The sequence below is a fragment of the Halyomorpha halys genome, unplaced genomic scaffold (genome assembly GCF_000696795.3).
Source record: "Halyomorpha halys isolate HHAL.00 unplaced genomic scaffold, Hhal_1.1 Scaffold1240.1, whole genome shotgun sequence".
NCBI classification, from domain to species: Eukaryota; Metazoa; Arthropoda; class Insecta; order Hemiptera; family Pentatomidae; genus Halyomorpha; species Halyomorpha halys.
The window spans coordinates 1-22,033 of NW_027108774.1; the positions used below are offsets into that span (position 1 = coordinate 1).

General features: G+C 29.0%; 1 protein-coding gene across 2 annotated transcripts in view; it reads left to right on the forward strand.

Annotated features, from left to right (window-relative positions):
* Window positions 1–930: 930 nt before the first annotated feature.
* smash (smallish) overlaps window positions 931–22,033 on the forward strand; it is a 240,744-nt gene continuing 219,641 nt past the window's right edge. The window contains exon 1 of one of the 2 annotated variants that reach the window (XM_067047100.1): window positions 931–952. The gene's annotated coding sequence lies outside the window, so the exon portion shown is untranslated. The remainder of the gene's footprint in view (window positions 953–22,033) is intronic. The other variant, XM_014433661.2, reaches the window with a different exon arrangement.

A 22,033-nucleotide genomic window follows, 5' to 3' on the forward strand; every position in this document is an offset into this window, starting at 1 on the left:
CCCACCCGCCAAGACCCCCGGGGAGCGACGGTCCTATATCACTTTTGAAATATTAGCTTAAAACGGGAAGAGGAGACTTTAAGATAGTTTAATCGAGAAATATTTAAAAAGCGCCTAAAATTCATAAACGCTATAAGGTATACATAAGGATGGTGTTTGAGGTTATATGTTGTGACAGTTATCTGTTATGTGGCTATATGAAGCTGTTAGATGTCGAGCAAGCGTAGATAGTTAATATTATTCTGAACTATGAAGCTAATCATGATAGTATGACAGTACTGTTACAATACCAAATGGTTAAATTTAAAAAATGTTAGTTCCTGCAATAGTGACACAATTCGTTTTTTATCGTAGATCTTTTAATACATTCTGTACATTTTTATGAAATATTGCTTTTTCTTTTAAACTATATCTCGAGAATTATTTAACGTAAGTAACTCTATCAGAGCTCTTATTTTAGCAAATTTACTCTTCTTTTAATGCCGTTCTCTTAGGTTTTCTTGTGATTTTGCTACTTTTTAAGATATAGAGCTCCGAATGAAAAATTAATTTTTGTTTAACGTTTTGAAACAGCCGCCATTTTTCATTCCCTCTAACTATACTTGACAAGACTCATCAATTTTGCATAATAAATATACATATTTTTCATTAAAGTAATAAAAAACTGGGGTGAGATAACTGCCTTTTTTCTTTTCTTAGGCTCTAGTACTATTTGTTCTTCGCTTCCCCAATATTTCTGTACTGGCTTCTATGTACACATGCGAGTTAATTTGCGTTTGTTGGTTTTAGTGTTTCTGTGTGTTATATGTTATTCTGTTAAGATTATTTTCTTTGTTCTCGTAGATACTTATTGTACTAATTTTTATTTTTTTCAGGTTGGTGAAAATATCTGATTGCATGGAAACATCCCCTGCTTAAAACCTTCCTAAAATCTTTCGCGCAACAATTAAAGGTAAATTTATTAAAGACTAATCTCTTAATACTATTTTTATAGAAACTAGTGATGGTTTTTAAGTTGAGCATAGGACCGTTTATTGTTTTTTTCTGTATGTCCATCCTTTCACCATTTACTCATCTCATTCTCTATGGACAAAGGAAGAATTCAAACTTACAACTGTTAGTAACGTTATACTAATTCCATCTGATGGAATTAGTATAACGTTACTCTTCTGCTGTTCATTAATTTTTGTTCTATGTGATTTTGACTGGAAAATAAAATTTTATTAAACCTATGTAACAATATGTCTGCTGACGTTTTGGCCTTGGCTCTAAGCTTTCTTCAAGAAAAATGAAATTGTACGATTTGAATCCTTGCAATGAATGATACCTCAATGGTTTTCATTTAATCCACTTATTTATTTTGTATACCGTGATTATATAAATAGGACTAGTTTAAAATTATCTATTCAAACATAATGGAAGAATATTATAGGGTTCGCAAAAACTGGTCTGGTCCAGTTTTTCAGACGGATGCTGATCGATGATATGTTCATCCTCAGAGCGCTTTCGAATCTCTGATTCACGTTTATTAAATTTCTAAAAAATTTCTTCCTATATGATTTGATGGTTACAAGACAAGTTCAAAGTAATAATTGTTAACAGTAGCAGATATTTTGAAAATGAGACCAGAAATGTGTAAAAAATATTTCCATTTTCAAGATTAAACAATCTGGTCTATTTTTTATAGTATTGTTGATTATCTATTCTTCAGCTTACAAACTCTGGCATTTCTAATGGATTAATCGTTGTGCTAATAGTAAAAAAAAAAAAATAAGATTGACTCACATCATAACTGATTACATTACACTCTTTCATAATTGCGAGACTTTAATTCTTGAACTAAGACAAATGTGTGAATCGGGGATGAAGCTTAATTTTATTCTATTGAGAATTTATTAAAATGAAGAAGAAATAAAATGTTTGTTTGCTTGTGCAATGTCGTTGCTGTATTGGTTTTAAGCATGCTTTATTTATTTATTTTTTAATGTTTTAATTTATAGTCAACATACATTCAAGTATGAAATAAATTAATATAAAATACTTTAGCAAAATATAGATTTTTAATTTTATTACTAAAACGGTAAGTTGTCAGTATTGAGATAATTATTTTTCTTTATTTACGGAAATGCCTAGATATTCGTTGTTTAAATCGTTTCTTCTTGTTTTAATTTATTTTAACTTTTTTGTTATAATATTTCTAAAACCGAAGAAAGTCTGTCAAAACAACTTCTAGTTTACATCATTCAGATATGGAAATTTAGATTTTAAAAAACTACAATTACCTCAAAATTTAATATTATTGATTTGTCTATGAATGAAATCTTTACTATGGCTTAGATTTATGTGACGTGGTTGTAATTTTTGCTTAATCTTACAGATGAAATATTCTGAGTCAACTTTACACTGTAATAAAATTTATTTTGTAGTTACGGGTGTACGGAATATTTATTGTATAAAACATTTACTTTCGCTATTAGTTGACAACTATAACTCCTGATCCGGTGAACACTTATCTATAAATTCTAAGTTTATCCTATTCACTGAAGTGGAAAATTGCATCTTGTGGGTGTTTGTAGCGTCTAGTTATATGTGTGGGTGTTTCCTAAACATGTCTGTCAATTCAACGGTCTAAGACTGACGTCGGAAGCCTAATGAACCTGAAATTTAATTAATATTTTAAAAATCAATTTTATTGTTTTTAATTAGTAATGGTGTTAAACATTAAAGAAGCTAAAGATGACAAATACATTCACTGTCTTAAAAACTTTGGTGGAATTATCCATCAGGTCTTTCTTTGAAATTGTAAAATTAAGTTTATATCTCTATGCAATTAAGTACAATTTTATTAAAGGTTTGAGTTTTTCGTACTGTTAAAAATTCCATTTTACTGAAGTATTGTAATCCAATTAAATTAAAAAAATGGTTTTTGAGATATAATCATCAAACGTAAAAAATAATTCATTAATAATAATATTTTAAGTAAATGAAATATTACGTTAAAATTTTGTTCTCCCCTCCCCAAGAAAAAAGTAATATTTTTACTTAATTAAAATAAATGAATAATTAGTAATGATACTTTTTTTTTAATTTGGTGCTTTTAATTTTAACTTACGTTGCTTCCCTATAAATAGTAGGTTTCATTTTTTTGAGTGCAGCTACCATTCAAGCTTCACTTCTTTTTTTTCTTGTGTATTTCTCGTATAGTTCTAATAATAGTTAAATGAATATTTAATGAGACATTATTGCTCCTACAATGATTTTGAAAGGTGTTGGATTATTGGTTTATTTATTTATAAATTATTGACAAATATTCGTACTAATGATAAGGTATCGTGGATTTAAATTAATCCAATTTTTGCACGGTGTTATGGATAATAACATCATATTGAAATTTTCTAAATATCATAAGAATAGATTTATGATCAGCAATCGTTAATTTGAAAAATTGTCTACCAGCTGATAGACTGTTGTGACTTGAAACTCTTGCCTGAATGTGTGAAATAAAAATGTTGATGTTAATTGAGTTACAATGAAGTCTTCCTAAATTGAGAAACAGTTTTGTTGTAATAACTTTCGTGTTATTGTTTAAATTAAAAAATATATATTTCTGCAAAAAATTAAAAGGAATTATCTCATTTCATGTATTATTACTGCGACAATAATGTTCAAAATTGCTTGATATTACAAATGTTAGGAGTAATTATTGCAATCAGATTTCAAAATTTAACTTTTGTCTTTCCTTCAAATGTCCAGTTCATATTTGCCTTTTTTGTAATCAAACCCTTGGGTACATGCAAAAATTGGTTGAGAAAGCTGGTGGTAGTCAGTTCAGTACCAAACTTTTTAATAATTGTGAAATTTTCGTGTGAAAACGTGGCTCTTGCGTTGAGAAGACCCTTGCTTCACACTCTTGTGGGCCCTGCTACTTGTAATACTCTGAAGGGTGAGAAAAAAAAAAGCGTGAAACCTATTGTCGTCTTGACAACTTTACTGCTGTTTCGACAAATTTATTGCCCTGTTCCTTGAAAATGACTATACAGTATGACTGAAAAAAATTTGTATAGGTTTTTATTTTGTATTTATGTTACACTAATTATGATTATATTACCATGAGGTTTTATTATTACTCATAATTTATTATTTAGGGGATACCGTACTGTGTTAAGGACCAAAATAAAACCTCCTAATAAGATTTAAGAGGACCAAAAAGGGTTTATTTTATAGGATACCTTCTATGATATTTTATGTTTTGTTTATTTACGATATTTATTAAATCTATAGTCATTGTATTTAATTATTTTTGTGCAGCTATTGTTTATTGTAATACGTTTTCTCGGATAATAATTTCTCTATTTTGTAATTAATTTTTTTTCAATTCATACTAGGAACATATTGATTAAAAAAATCGTTTTTAGTTATGAAATAAATGTTTTTTTTTTTTTTTTTTTTTTTTATAGTTTAACTAAATTTAGATAATATTTCTTATTATCATGTCATGTACTTCCTAATGATTGACTGCTAATACTGAATAGTGAATTTACATCGTAAAATGTAACTTTATTATATTTACAGATATTTATAATATTTAGATCGGATTATGTTCACTCCACATCTTATTTTATCATTGTGTAAATAGTTCTTTGGATTATTGCTTCATAAAATCACATGGATGTGTTTTTCAACGAAAAAATAAATTATATATTAAGACATTAGCAAAATATACATAATTCAAAAACTAACAATTAATCACATCGATTGTTATAGAAACCTTCATTTTTTTCTTTTCTCTAATCCTGAATAATTAAAAATCACAAACACGAAATTTAACATAAAATGGTATAAAAAATGACAACCAGCAAAATAGAGCATGAAATAATTAGGTTGCGAATTTTGCATCGGGAATGTTTATAGATATTTTTTTATATCTATTGTCCTTTCTGATTAAAAAAATTCAAAATATCAATACGTTACATATGATTGACCCTTTGTGAATTAGATTTTCGTCGAGTTAGGTCCAGGAAAACAATAAAAATGAATAGGTTTGAATATTTATTTGTTAGAAGAGGACCTCGACTATTCACAATATGAAGTCCTGAATGTAAGTCATAATGTAATAATTTATAGCTGATACTAGAGAGAAACACTTGATTCAACAAGCAGTACCGCCCAACTGTATTAGGTTGCTATATACACAGCGACAGTTTTATTAATATATTACTTGTGCATAGTCAGTTAATATTAAACTACATAATAATAATAATAATTTTTTTTTAATTCTTTACTAACTTTTTTTTAAATATTTTTATTTTTTTTAAAATATTTTTTATGATATTATTAATTTTTCTTCGTCTAATTTTTACCTATATATCTACATCTAATTCTCTCTCAGTACATAATAAATAGTAAAAATTCTAAATATTTCATTAAAAATATAAAATATTTATAGAAAAAAAAATTCAGTTCAAACATGCTTATAAAAATAAATACATTTAAATAGAATTAATAAACATATAAGTGATCATTATAAAAAGTTATAAATAGTTAAAAATAAGGTGTAAGAAATATAAAAATAACCAATGTAAAAATTAATATATATAATATATTTAAAAAATAATAAATAGTAATATATATGTAAAATTATATACATAATCACTATCATCATATGTTGTCATGCATGTGGTGATGGATGATTATATTTTCTGCAATTTTCGTAACGTCCTTAATATTAACACCGAGTTCCTCCATGAAGCTCCTAGTTTGTGCTTGGTATAGTTTTGCGAGCTCCAAAACTGCCTGCGGCCTCTTACGTTGAAGTGTCTCTCTTCGGAGTTCTCACCTCATTGTTTTTTATACATACCTAATTGTTTTTATAAAATTTTTATTTTTAATTGTTTACCCTGATCGCAACCCGGACAATCTTCTAAAAAAATAATATATAATAAAGCATTGAACAGCGGAAATAGCTCATTCTTGACATACACTAGGGGTATTCATGATATTGTGTTAAATGTAAAATGTTTTACCACGTTAAATGTTATAAGTATAATATTGTGAGCAGCCCTATTTAAAGTCATGTTATATTCTAGCGGATTTTCTGACCAACTTGTTTTGTAACCTTTCATTCCAAAACTTTATGTTATTGTTTACTTCTAAGTTTTGATTACAGTAATTTATTACAACATGCCTAAAATAAGTGAAAAGTAGAAGTGTAAAAGTTTGGCTACTGATTATATTGTTTAAAAAGTGCAAAACACAAGACAAAAGAAAATAAAAACACAAACTACGAGTAAGTAACCTAACTCGACAAGAAATAAAACGGTGACAAGCTCAGCTGGTCTGTTTCATTTAACATCATAATTTAACGTCATTCTCCATTTAACAGACCTAGTAACAAACTCTCAGCTATGTTATATGTTTTATCGTTTTAACATGTTAGAAATATTTCTCCATTTAACACACTTTAACAGGTTAAATAAAGATCATGAATACCCCTACTGTAAAGAAGGTGGGTTAAACTGAGGTAGAGTTTAAATTTTTCGTAATTTATTACACAACGGTTAAAATTCCCGTTACATAAATTGCCTTGCTTTGTCAACACCTAGACATAATTTTTGGTTAATAAGTAGAGATAATTTTTATAAATTTGTATTTATAATAATGGAAAGAAGGGTATCTACACTTGGAGCTGGTCAATTTGATGACCTATCCCTTTCTATCTGAGTTGGCATTATTGTTAATTCATCTAAACATTTTTTTCGTAAATAATTCATAGGATTAAGAAAAACACCGCAGAGTTCCGCAGATTCATAGCTACCTTTTTGGAGAGCTCTCTCCACACACGGTGGAGCGGCATGCTTTTGAAGACCCCTAGCCTAGGTACCTGCTTCCAATAAGGCCTACCATGAAAATCCCTGTTAGCCCGGATAGCCGAGGTCTGTTTCCGATATTCTCCATGTATCCAGTTATGTCCGAACTGTGTCGCCCCCGATACATTATCTGATCTTGGAGGAATTTTCGGCCGCAAGAACGCGTTAATAATACTGCATTCTGTAACGGTCCATCTCCGGCTCTTCTGCTTGATATCACATTTTAAATGACCATCTTGTTTTCGTGTGTCTGGTTTTATTACGTTCTCGTATCCTCGTTAGCTTACTATCGCGGAATTCGACATAACAATCAAACCTCAATAGCATTTGGCCACATTCCTTTTAAATCGCCCTCTTAAATAAATAAATAAAATATTTCATTTTTTTGAAAATAATATAGTTTTGAAGAATATAAATATTAAATCGTTTTTGAAATATAGTACTCACTTCACATGGGAACGCATTTCTGGCGGTCGTAAAACTCACGCTAATTAATTGACGAATTATATCTTTTTCCGCCTCCTAACGGTCTGTCCCAGCGAAAAAATATAGTATAGCAAATGAAACATCATTAAATTATATGTCTAGTGTTTATTACAACTTAATATTAAGTAGTAGCCATAAACGCTCGAAAATAAAAAAAAAATAAATATAGTACTATTAAATAGTCTACATTTAACTCAAAAACTCATTTATAGCGGTCATAAAACGGTTACTGATCAGCTAATTACTTCGATGAAGTATCTATTAACGGAATGTTACGTCTTTCTTCCGGTTTTTCGCCTATGAGTTCTATGTATCTTTTGAATTCTTCAATCGATAGTTTTGATTGACGATTATTAAGGAAATATATATAAATAAATGACCAACGAGTAATATAACTTTTCCTCTACGAATTTCTAGCCATTGTTAGCGAGATCTGTTTTGGGGCGTCATTGTCTCGACAGGGCTGTTCCTGGAGCCCCTTAAGAGCTGCTACACTACCGGTAAGGAACTACTTCCTACTTCCTGTTACGTCCAGTTCGTCCTCCTATTGGTCCTCGTGGAACTATGTTGTCTAGCAGCTGTTGTGAAAGGTTCCATGTAATCGCCGGCTGTTCGTGCCTGTCTTGGTCTTACTGTTACTCTACAATGTCCTCGTACTAGGGCCTCTCACATTCAGCCGATAATTATCTTGTAAACGGAGTTCGTTTAAACTTAATTTATTATCAAGTTTCACGTATATTGCATTGTTTATTAGGTATAATTTTTCAAACTTACTGCATTCAAATAATTTCTAGGCTTCCGTTGAATAAAAGGGAATATAGTGGCACGCAGCGCTGCCTAAAAGACCCTTACTCATCCTGACCATTGCCGGACTCACTCAACACGAATAGAAGTGGCGTGTCCTTTAAAAGAAAATACACACAAGCAATGGAAAGAATATTAGTATAATCGCTAACCAAATAAACTTGGATAAAAATGGAAGGATACAAATAAACATAAAGGTTTAGCAGGCATTGAATCGCAATAGCTGCAAGGAAAAATTGGTCTTCAGTCCACAGCAGTGTGAATTTCTATGTTAGCGAGTTAGAAGATGGAGTAACGTTAATTAAAAGGCACCACAGAAACTGCTATAATTGGCGCTATCTAGAAGGAACATAGGCAATCAGACCTGATAGTGTTAATCCCGGATGGTTTGAACCTGTTGCCTTTCCTGGGACCTCTGCCCTGCTCTCACTCAGTTACAAGCCCTAGACCAGAAAGGAAGTCCAGATAAGCAGGCAGCAGAGCAAGAGTAATTTCAATCTCTCTTTTATCTTTAATCAAAACCCCTTCTGGTATCGAATACATTAATGCTGTTCAGGCATTACTGATAATAAACCATTAAACCCCATAAACCAGATTCGGAACTGCCTGATCAAAACAATTGGTCATAACCCAGATTAACATTGGACATTCAAGTTTGATGCTTGTTGATAGCTATGTTTAAAACTTAAACGATAGCCTATATCTTTTAAGAATGTCCATTTTCATTAGAAAATTAAACCAAAAAGGAATACCAAGCAGTATCATGATTGACCTAGTGATGTCCTTTTTTCTTAAACTGGATATCTACTAGCATATCAATTACTAACGTAGTAGCCATTACTGTTACGATACCCATCATTTAAATATTTATTACTTTTAATTACTTTATATTCATTCGTTTTTTCTTTTTCCTTTTATTTCATTCTTAAATATAGTATTTTATATATTTTTTTCATGATGTGTGAATTGTTTTTATCTTTTTTCCCGTCAAGTAGTGACTAAATTTATATCATAAACAAATATTTTTTTTTTGTTATGTAAGTATACTACGTAGCTTTACCATTTTGTCAAATTGACCAGCCACAAATAAACCTATGTATATACCATGGGAAACCATTAAAATGATACCTACTCCTAAATTATTTGTTACCTCTAACTATATTTATGTATTGATTATTTTATTTTTTATTTCTTTCCTCTTATAATTATTTTTTTCTGTACTTTAACCTCTGCTATTACGATACCTATAATTAAAATATTTGTTGTATTTTACTATTTGATCTTTAATTAATCTCCACTTTTTACCCTTCTATTTAATTCTTTTTTTTTTTTTAATAATTTCACTAATTTAACATTTTTTAAGTTCTATTCAAGTTATTTTACAATGATAAAAATCTTCCATCAAAGAACATCAGAAAATCTTCCTTTATTATTTTCTTTTAACTACTTGGTTCTTTCCGTCCATCCCGCTGTACGTATTTTATAAATAAATTAAAATTATAAGGATAAAAAGCAGAAGGTAAAAAATATAGTAAAAGTTGTTCAAAATAATAGGAAACAGTAAAATTTGAGATAATATAGGTAAATAAGAGAGGGAGCATTAAAACTAAAAATAAAGATATATAAGAGTAAACAATACAGGACATTAATTACAGTATTCTCTGGACCTGTGGCATTGATCAGTCTAAAATTTGAAAAAGTAATATAATTATTTAATGTATAGATTAAACAATTATAAAAATTTGTTTTCTAAAATATCTAGACAATATGAGAGCACAAGAGAAGATTAAGAAAGATAGTAGTTAAAAAAAAACCAGGTTGTTCAGGGCATTTTTGGTCATTACTTAAATTTGATAAATTTCCTCTGCTAATAATAAATTTTTATTGCAATACATTTACAAAAAATTCAATAGTAGGTAATTTAAGGTACTAAGGATTCCTAACTAACTTTCTTATCTTTACTTACCATTAATTTAATCCTTAGTGCCTTAAATAACCTACTATTTAATTTCTTGTAAATGTATTGCAATAAAAATCTTAAAACAATTTATATTTATATATTATTTTATTAATTTATATATTACCTACGTACTACATTAGCAACCATAGGTAAGAGAAAATGTTTATGTGAGGACTGTCTACCTATCTCCAGTTCTATTTCAGCTCCATCTTCATCATCTCTTTCATCTTCATCAATTTCACTAACCTGCATATCTATCTTTTCCATCTTTTTACATATTCACCTCTGTATCTCAGCTTTTCTTTATTTATATTATTCTGTTTCTATAGAAATAATTCTAATTTGTAATAGTAATAGTAATTAACTAATATTAATTCAAACCAATAGTAACTTGCAATTACTACTTTCTCAACCATTGTTATTTATTAATGTTTTTTTTGTCCAGAGCTTTTAGGTTAGTTTTATTTTAAAGAATTCTATATTCAATTAGTATCTTCTTAATTTTCATTTTTATTATTTTATTTTATTTTTATGGTTTCATTATTATTTTATCTTTCAAAGAAGTTTTTTTTTCTGTTCTATTGAGCATTTTATCATTTATCATTTTCCTGTAGTTTTCTTATTTTTTATATTTTCTTCTAAATATCTTCTATATTATTTGTTTTTATATTAAATATTGTTTTAATTATTTTTTTAAAATTTTTCATTGGCCCTATGATATTGCATGTTCACATATTACTTTTTCACCTATTTTTTATTGTCTCATTCATTTACAGGAATTTAAAAAAAAAATTATTTATATGTTTTTCTCCTTTATCAATACAGTACTTAAGGCCTCAAATTAAACATTAAACATGTTATTGTTATATGGCTGATTTTATAAACATTTGATAAATTAAAAGATAATAAGAATCTACAAGTGATGTTTTTATAGAATATCCTGATGGTTTGAAGTTTTATCTTTTTTTTTTTTCACTCATAATGCATATAATGAATTTACCCAACACTGATGAACACGATTTTTGTTCCAAACAAAAATATAATACAAACAACCCACCGTTTTAATTTTTGTTTCATCTTCTATCTTTTATGAATTATTAATGCTCCGTGACGGAAAACGTGTATTCAAAGATATTGTTTGATTAAGGAAAGGAATGGAATGTTAACGTTTAGTTTAATGCATTGCTATCGTAGTTATCTAATGTGCAACGTGACTGAATGTTCCTTATAAGATCCTGCCAAACATTCTCGAATATATTCTGCTTGTGTTACAAAAACTCTCTACAATTCCAGTAGGCAAAGACCTAAACAAGTATTAAAATTGAATACCATTATAGAATGATATATATCTTATTTTATTCACGATATTACTAAGTTTTGTTTAGTAATAAAAATACTTTAAAATGAAATGGATATTGATTCGTGGCATTTAGGTTCTATCGATCATAGAAATTCGTTACCCAACAGCTCTGTGCAAGGTATTTACTACCTTATCTTTTCGTTGGTGAATTCGCGTTCCAACATCACGAATCTTTAATTAAATCTTTGCACTTTCAAATAAGATTATAACTTCAATATGATTTTTTACTGTATATATCGCAAAATTATTTTTAAAAATATTACTTTTACGCTACAATTGTTGGTTCTGAGTTTATAAAAGTACAAAATGAAAATTTTATGACTGTAATATACCCGGAAATTAACGAAAAATAAAAAGGTGGAGTAATTATAGCCACATTATAAGTGGTTATTTAATAATAAAATAAATAAATAAATAAGAGTTTGTTTAGATTTTATTTATTAGTTTTACCCTGAATATATTTAAAAAATTATTTTACCTCTTATTTAATGTACTGTCTAGAAGGTAATTGTTAACCCTTTTAAGTTCAATTATTTTTAATATATGAATATAAGCGTCATTTCTGGCTATTGTTTATTTTAAAGTTAAATTCATAATGTGAATGACCATTTTGACAATTATTTTAAATTAAAAATACGTATAATATTTAATTATAATTTATTGTCTTGATAAGGGATTGTTTAAATAAATAAATGTTATCCTATTTTAGTCTCAAAACATTTTTTATCCATTTATAAGTCCTACGTTTCGGCAATCCTCAAGGACATTGTTAATGTCCAATTTTTTAATGTACAATTTTAGAACCACATAATTTAAAAATCAACTTCATGCAGGCTATTCTGCCCAGGTCATTTATATCGGTCCACAAATTACCCTAATTAGTCAATTGTTCACATTAAACTAAAAATTAAAACTATTTACCGGTCAACTTTCTTTGTTAGAAATTTATCAACATTAAGGTTCACATCACTTTCTTTGTTAGAAATTTATCAACATTAAGGTTCAAATCAACTTTCTTTGTTTGAAATTTATCAACATTAAGGTTCAAATCAACTTTCTTTGTTAGAAATTTATCAACATAAAGGTTCACATCAACCTTTGATTTGTATTAAGATTGTCCTTGAGGATGGCCGAATTGGCCGAAACGTCGGACTAATAAAGGGATAAAAAATGTTTTGAGACGAAAGTAGGATAAAATTTATTTAGTTGAAGAATATTAACCAGTCTCAAGAAAGTGTAAATATTACGAAAAGATTTTCAATAAGTTTAAATAACAATTAAATTATTTTTACAGTTGAAAAAAAAAAATGTTTTTTATTAATAGACTTACATGATCATACAGATTTCAGATTATTAAATGTATGATCGAGTGAAAATGAGTGAACAGACTGAAACGTTCAAATTATTATTATGATGGATTGGGGGGATAAGGGGAGAATATAGGGTGAAAAATTTTTTAAGTTATTTGATTACTTTTTCTCTGAAATTGAAGTGAAAATTGTAAATAAATTCCAATAAAAACTAAAGAATTATAATAAATAGAAAAATCCAATTATTTTTTAAATGTATGTTATAGAAAATAGGTAGAAATAAAAATGTTTACTGTTAAAAATAAATACAAACTGGTTTATAACCTTTTTATTCCCAATAAAATAAATATTATGATATTTTATTTTTCTATGCTTGTGATAATGAAAATACTGTTTAATCTTAAAATACTTATAGCTACATTCGTTTTCTTATCTTGCTACATAACGGAAGACATGCTGTGCCTATTAGTGCTGCCTTCAAACCGTTCCCAGATTATAATTATCTACTAGGCAACTATTGGCTCTAATTAAAACCAACCGTTTTCATAATTGCAACTGTGTAGAATATAGTCTCTGTTTTCCCTGGTCCTCTTTATAGCTTAATCTGAGGTAATTAAAGAAAACGGCATGTTATTTTATTTTATTTTTTCCAAATCTAACAAGGTAGACCGTTTAAATTTAATGAAAGTAAATATATACATAGATTGTTTTGTATGTATCGAATTAATAATTCATTTTCAAATATATATACATAAATAATTGGTTGGTTGACTTTTGTTATTTATTTTATATTACTATTACTATTCAATAGTCGTGACAAAATGTAACTTTATTCTATTGATCATTATGCTAATGATGTCATATTCATCAAATTTTATGGCAAATATCCAATAATTATATAACAGTAAATTTATTTACATTATTCAAACCTAACAACATTTTTATAAAATTGTGTGTTACGACCTATATCTTTCATTTCACAACTTCTACGTTTTTAGGAGAGGTCGACCTTTCCTGGATATCACTATTAGATATAGATAAAGTCTTGATATTTTGTTAGTAAAAAAAAAATCGATAAAGCTAAGAAAATACGACAAAATAAGAAGTTAGTACTAATGCTATTAGTACTAATTATGGCGTTATAAATTAAAATTGATATCAAAAGCCATAGCATATTGTACCATGCTTTTGATAAACAGTATATTCAAATGAAGTTAATAAAATTAGATATCTAATTATACGCATACTAATACTTAATCCCCTTAAGTTGTGTTAATTCTCTTCAATAAAACTAAAAAAAAAAATTAAAATTCTGCACAATTTTTGAAATTTGGTACTATCATTTATGAAGTTACAGAACAACGACTAGATCCATTTACAATAAATGCTTTTAATTGAAAACGGATTAACTTCCCTGCATCTTTCGCCGTTTGAAATATAGATATGTTAACTATTTTAGTAATACGTTTATGTACTTTCTTTTGACTTAGTATATTTATTTTTGAAGAAATGAATACAGAATTATTTTCAAGTTCTGAGTCATTTTAGTTGAGGAGTTTTCTGTTGAAAGTCAGTAAATACATCTATTTTTAGAAATTTATTATTTAAACATTATTATGGTAATATATTATGTACATGAGTCAAATTATTATTAAAAATGTTGATTTATAACACCAGCAATGGGGGGGAGATTTAAATTTTAATATTAATTTAGAATTTTAGAAATTCAGAATTTTATTTTTTTTTTTTTAAATATTACCTTATAGAAGTAGATATATTAATTTTTTGAATTATATAACAGCGATCTACATGATTTTTAAATTTTGGGTTGAGATGTAGGATAACTTGTTCTTTCTGAGTTTATTCTCAGTGGTCTTAGGTTTAGCGTGTTCTTATCTCTTAACGAGGACTTGAAAAGATGTAAATTATAAGTAAGCACTAATGATATGTTATGATATATGTGACAGGGGAGTGTGAGGAAGGGGAAAGAGGCACAGTTATGAGAGAGCGTAGGCTAGGATACGCCAAGGGCTATAACGGGTACGTTCTTTCGGCACGCCACATCTCAACTAGATAAGTTGTTTTGTCTTCTTTCGTCTTGTTTCGTGATTACAGCTGGAGTAAAGGGGAATATTTTGGGAGAACATCAATATAAATTAGGTGCTATGTAATCAATTATTATGCTGAATGTAATAATTGACTTAACTTCATTTATCACAAGCTTCCCTTGGCTGCAAAGTTTTGTCGTTTTACGTAATTACTAGTTTAATAATTATTTTCTATTATATGCTTCTTATTTGTTGGATTGAATTCATAAACGATAATAAAGGAAGTAAAATGCTTAATTCACAAATGTGAGAATTAAGACTAAAGTGTTTTAAGAAAACTTAAATATATATCAATAAAGGGCGACTTAAGTAAGTGGGTACGTAGGCGTTAAAATAAAGGACAGATGTGCACTAGCGTTTTTCCAACATAAGGATAAATGATACTAAAATTGTCTACGTTTTAGTTCTTACTTTTTTTTGTCTAATATTGAAAAATATTAACCTCTAAATACACTTAAGGACTCAATATATTCCACTTTCAGTTTAGTGGTATTTTCGACTTACCTAAATTAATTAAAGAAATTTATGTCTAACATAATATTAAGTACTAATGCTAATTTCGTTCTGCGTAACGTGGAGTACGATTTTTCTTCCGAGAAGTACCAGTGCATGTATCTTTTATACCCTTTTTAACCCTTAATCGCTTCTTAGTATTTTTCATTTGGTAGAATATTGCGTTAAGCAAAAGGTTTTTTTAATATGGGATTCTATTTCTGCCTATGCTTTGAAATGAGCGAAAAATGACGTCTTAGGTCTCACTGATTTAGGGTTACTTACTGAAACCAATTCGTACCCATGCATTATAAATAATTCGGGCAGTTAAACAGACTCAGTTTAACTAACTACTAATCTTCCAAGCAAAAATATCCAGACAATTACAAAAGCTCCGTAGTGCGTCAACAACATACCTTTTTACGTACTGTTATTAGCACTTCAAGGACCAAATATTAAACATACGGGCCCATCATAAATGAATTAATAGCAATTTTAACACTCTCATAAATTATATAGACACAATACTCATGCCCGTAAAAGAGAAGAGGAGCTGTATGAAGGTCCCTTTCGTGTAACAATTAAATTTGATATCACGCCTAGAGAGGGCACCTTTGGGTACAGTTCCTCTTAATACTTCTCGTACCATTTCCATTAGTACAAAATCAAATTCACTGGTTTTTAATTTTAGTTAAATGAATAAAGATTTCAATTTGAATGATTTGAATAAATATAAATAATTATTCATCTATGTTCACATCCACGGCTGTCCCTAGCGAGAGAGTTGACAATAATTTATTTATATATAAGAAGGATATATATTTTGGATATATTATTATTGGCTCATGATAGGAGGTTAAGATGGGCGTGACATGAGGCTCGAAGCAATCCATCAGGAAGCCTCTACAAAACAATAAATGCCAGTGTTGTTGGCAAGAGACCACATGGAAGGCCAAAAACCAGACGGATAGACAGAATAGACAAAGATGCCAAAGAGCTGCATGCTCCAAATTAGAAAAATAGCAGTTGCCCAAGACAGACAGACGTGGAGAAGGCTGGTTCGGACGGCCAATGAGCTATTACGAACAAAATATATTTACTTTTCAACGATCAGTTTAAAAGAAAAATACATAAGAAGTAACGTAAGTCCTTTTCTTTCCTAGCGCCACAGCAGTTTTCTTCGTTATGGTGGTTTATAAGGTCTTGCGGTAATAAATAGTCCATGTGTCGGTGAATTGGGATTTTGAGGAAGTCTGTAATTATTGAAAAGGTCAATAACAAGTAATACAATTATAATTAAAAAAAAAACTGTTAATATATCATTGAAATATGTACGTTGTGTTTTATTTAAACGACACCTCTGTCACCAAGGATAGTTCATATTATTTATTAGTTTTAAAATACAATAATTTTATGGAAACTTTGTTTAATTTATTAAAGCTATCGGACTTTTGCTCATTCAAATTATTCTTGTAGTTTCTTAGGCTTAGTCAAAAGCTTAAATCGCTTTTTGACGCAAGGTTTACATAATGGTGACTAAGAGTCTTTAGTCACTTGAATGCATAAAATATGTTTCTTTAACGGTTAATGCGATTACTGTACCATTTATGAAGTTGCTTCCTTAAACGATCGACATTCTCCAGAAGGGACGCTTTGTACATGGTGAGATCACTTGCAATATCCGTTATTAAAGGTTATTACTTACGAACATGGGAGTATGACGAGTTTTCTGGAATCGCCTGAAATCCTGTTCATTCAAAGGATAATCCTCCAACTAAAAGGTCACACCTACAGTCGACAAATATCCGAGTTGTGAAAGGACCTGCAGGTGCGGCAGGATGCAAAGGTCGGGAGGAAGTCGTTAAGGAGGGAATTGTTGTCGAGGCTGTGCCAGTGCGCGCAAGGTCGCAATGCAGCGCGCATCCCAATGCACCCGGATCGTTGTTAGGCAAGGTGCGGGCTCACTGTTGTCCGCTATTGGGGAGCCATGGTCTACTCTTGCTCAATACTGCCATTGTCGGTGTCAAGGTCTGGGCGTTTTGTAAAGTTTTCAATTAAACTTATTTTCCTGGCTTTTAAAACTGGTTTAAAAACATCAATTACTAGTCCTAACGAATTTCTTTTGTATTTTCAATTGTGTAAACAGCCGTAGAATCAATTGTATGTATAATAATAATAATACATTGATAATATCTAACGAAAATATAGTTTGTGAAGGATGGGTCTTAAAGATGGAATAACTTACACTGACCAACCCCCTCTATAATGGTTCTAACCAGCCTTTTTCACACTTCTTAGTCTTAGCTTTGACATTAATTGAAATTAACATACATTTCGCTTTTGCGTATAAGAGAGTTAAAAGATTTATGACTTTTTTTTTATATATCCATAGTTAGTAACAGTGAAAATAAGTAAAGTATTGATAGACTATATTAGAAAATTCCTATGAGAGATAATAGTGTCATGGTGATGTTACCTTGTTTATGCCAGTTTGTTTTCTTACCTAATGTATCAGTTCTTATTTATACCTTTTCACTATAACAGTTTTGTATCTATCAGATATCATAGTGTCTATCTTACCTAGTTTCAAACAGTGTTATTAAACATTTATTTGACACTTACAAGTGCAAAATTAATCATTGATAAATACAACAGTGCCTATCTTACCTTGTTACAGTAAAGCAGTAAATCCTTTATTTCTATTTATCATTTGTCTCTGTTCATTTCTCTATCATCACAAGATCGAAAACCCAAATTAATTATCCGTAGAAACTAGCATATTCTGGGCTTAGTGTTAGTCCCTAGGACAACCAGGCTCAGGCCACAACACGGCTAATTAACTTTTAAATAATTAAATAAAATTCTTGAGGTTTCATTATAAAACCAGTCATATGTCTGCTGTCAGTTTAGTAAGAAATTAGACAAAAGTTTTTTTTTTTTTTGTGGTTGGATAACATACACTATATATACTATATACTTTAATTAGGCAATGTAAACATACTAAAAACTAATGAGTAATTATCTAAACGTTTATCTATTATACTTTCGTTATTTGATCGGAATATGATGAGGAAAGTTAAAATAGTTAAAGTAAAATAAAAAAAACTGTAACCCAAAATTATAAAGAGGTATAATACCAAGTAGGGTGTAGACCCCAACCATGAGTTTTGTCGACCATTAATCTTGTGCTACAAAATTTATCAATCAGATAAATTATTTTTTATATATGATTGTTTGAGAGTGGTTTAGTTTATTATAAATTAACACAATTTTGATCCTTTTTTTTTCCTCTCAACTTTTATTCTTTAAAATTATCCAACGTTTCGGCCCTCAGACCATTCTCAAGGATATAACCTACAAAATTTTTTTTTATATATAACAATTACATTATTTCCTTCAACTACACACTGATTTCTTTGGCCATACCTTCAATATTGATGTCATTGCTTTTTTAAAAAAAACAAAAATTGCAGGCTAATTGCCCTTGTCACATCTTTAAAATAGATTAATCATTAAATATTATTATAATCTCTTCATAAAATTTTATTTTTTAAATTGATTTCTTACTTCATAACTTTTTTTTAATTAATTGATATCCTAGATTTAAAACTTTTTTACAAAACAACTCTCCGTTCTATCATTTATATTTACAACTTAAAAACAGAACCTACCTTCAACAGGTTAGGACTCTGTTATCACCGTATCATATAACAATAACCTTTTTTTAATTAATTTACATTTTTAATATAAATCAATTAACATTCATTTTTAATTATTTTGTTTATATTTAAAATCCATAAGTTATGTATTCTGTGATTATGATATTATTTTAATGATTAATTTATTTTAAAGATGTGACATGGGCAATTAGCCTGCAATTTTTTTTTTAAAGCAATGATATCAATATTGAAGGTATGGCCAAAGAAATCAGTGTGTAGTTGCAGGAAATAATGTAATTATTATATAAAAACAAACAATTTTTTTCTAGGTTATATCCTTGAGAATGGCCTGAGGGCCGAAACGTTGGAGAATTTTAAAGAATAAAAGTTGAGAGAAAAAAAAAACCTTTTTTATTTTTTAAATTGTGTTAATTTATAATAATTTATCAATCAAGTTAATGATATTAACTTATGAATAAAGTTTTATAAATCTTCATCTAAAATATAAAGAAAATGGTCAGAAGTGCGGTCTACTGTTTCGAAACCCCTCAACTGGAACAGCCCTGATGAAGCTCTACAAAATGGGGCGAAACGTTGGAAAACAAATAGTTGTTAACTACTTTCGTTTTCTTTTAACCACATCCTTGAACATCTTGTTCATATTTTTAAATAATACGGTCAATTATTTATATACATAAACATCTAAAATACTTGAAGTTTCATAATAAAGCAGACCACATATCTGTTATTAGTTGAGTGGAGAAAAAATGAGGAAGAGAGTGACTAATTGATGTGAGAGAAGAATTAAACGAATTTTGTTCAAAATTTTATCATAAAATACATTTTAATTTTGAAAACTTTCAAGCATTCAAATTGTACTACATGAGACAGTTTTTTTTTAGATTATTCCAAACCTATTTTTGTGGTAATTATAAAAGAAACGATTTAATTATTAAGAAAGAAGTAAATAGAAATTGTTGTACTTTTTAATAAAAAAGTCATTAAACACTCATGCTAATGAATCTATCCTGCCCCCACCCACACCCGTTGCATCCAGTCGCTTTTAGGTCAGCACTACTGTTGGCCATTTCCCTGGCACGTTGTGCAACCGCTTTATTTTAAATGCAAATCCTCTCCCGGCGATGGCCTCCATCTGAGCTGGTATTATCTATGCACATTCCTCAGCCTCTCTCGTCCCTTCTTGTTATTAACAGACAATTAACTGACGTGGAGCGAAGCCATGGAAACTGCACCATCACCTCTTTGGCTTCCATCGGTAGATCTATATGTTCACCGCCGTGTTCTTAGTGCATGTCACATAATGCAAATTTGATATCCCTTTTGAATAATTATGTAAAATGTCTGGTTTTAAGGTTTCGTTCCAGTGATGGATAACAGAGGCGTAGCATATTTTATGATCTAAGGCGGATATAATGTCGAAGCGCAAGATATTTCCTCTGATCTTATGCATAAAGATGACTTATGATTTATTAAATTATATTCATCAATAGATGTAAAATGATAGTAGATTGAATAGTTTATTGTGATGAGTCGAATGAGATAAAATACTACTATCTTAATTGGATATCGTCGTTGCATATCCATCTAGTTCTTGAACATTTTTCTTGTGCAGAGAATACTGAACTACAGCTTCTCTTTTAGTACAAGAGCCCAAGAGGAGAAAAGAGGCATTTATTTAATCCAAAATAAATTCACAAAATGTTGATCTCTAGTTGTTCGAATAAACCTTTTGATGATATAAAACTACTACTGCTACGAAAATAAATGTCATAAACTACGTTATAGTACATTTAACTACCCATAATTTGAGTGCTGGCAGATATCTGTACGTCTTATAGTTCCCGAGATATATGTTTTCATAAATTAAAATGTTTGTCCGAACAACGAGAAATAAACATTTTGTGACTTAATTTTGTTGAACGTCATGAAAATTACTACTCCTACAAAGATCAAGTTTATGAACTACTACATTGAGTACATTAAACTAGCTTGAATTTGAGTGCTGATAGGCATATGTACGTTGAATGGTTTTTGAGATTTCTCAAAATAAATTCACTAATTATCGACTTATCAGTGCATTTTTTATGAAATGATGGAATTTGAAAAGCTATTTCTACAGAACTATTGAGCGTAAATAGCTCTATTAAGGCTTATATTTTAGAAAATATACTCTACTTTAAATGATGTTCTTTTAGGTTTTCTAGTGTTGTTTGTAGTTTTAAAGAAAAATTATTTTTTTGAACGTTTTGAGATAGCCGCCATTTTTTATTCTTGCTACCTGGAAGACACCCATTTTTACTAGTAATTGTACATAGTTTTCATTTAAGTAATAAAAAATTGAGGTGAAATAATCATCTTTTATCTCACATTTCATCCCGGTTATTGCACTAGCTGCTTCTCCAGTAACCTATAATCCCTTGAACACGAATCAAATCTAACCAGTATGGACTAATTAATTAGTAAGTCTCAAGCAACAGAAAATTTTTCTTTTTCTTTTAAATGATAATATTTCCAAGAACTATATACATTCGTTTTACTTAGAAGATGTCTCTACGGTCTTAGAAATCATTTCTTTCTTATAGAAATAATAAACTAGTCATATCGGGATGTTTTATTGCTGTTATACTTGTGATGATCACTTCCCTTCTCATTAGTTTGTCTGTTTCGGTTTGATAAAACAAATTATCATCCAAATACATCTGAACTGTAGTTGAATATGGTCATGGTTGCGGTCAAGGAAAACAAAAAAAAATTTCACACAATTTTTACAATTTATTTTATTTTTATATCAGATCGGCCTGGTGGACCTTACATGGTTGATATAACTTATATTATATATATTTTTAACAGTTGATTATGAGGGGGTATAGTCATACAAATGACACCCCTAACTATATAAAATTTTCTTATTAAAAGAAAAAAAATTAATAAAATAAATAGATAAGAATAATGCTTCTTAATAAAAGA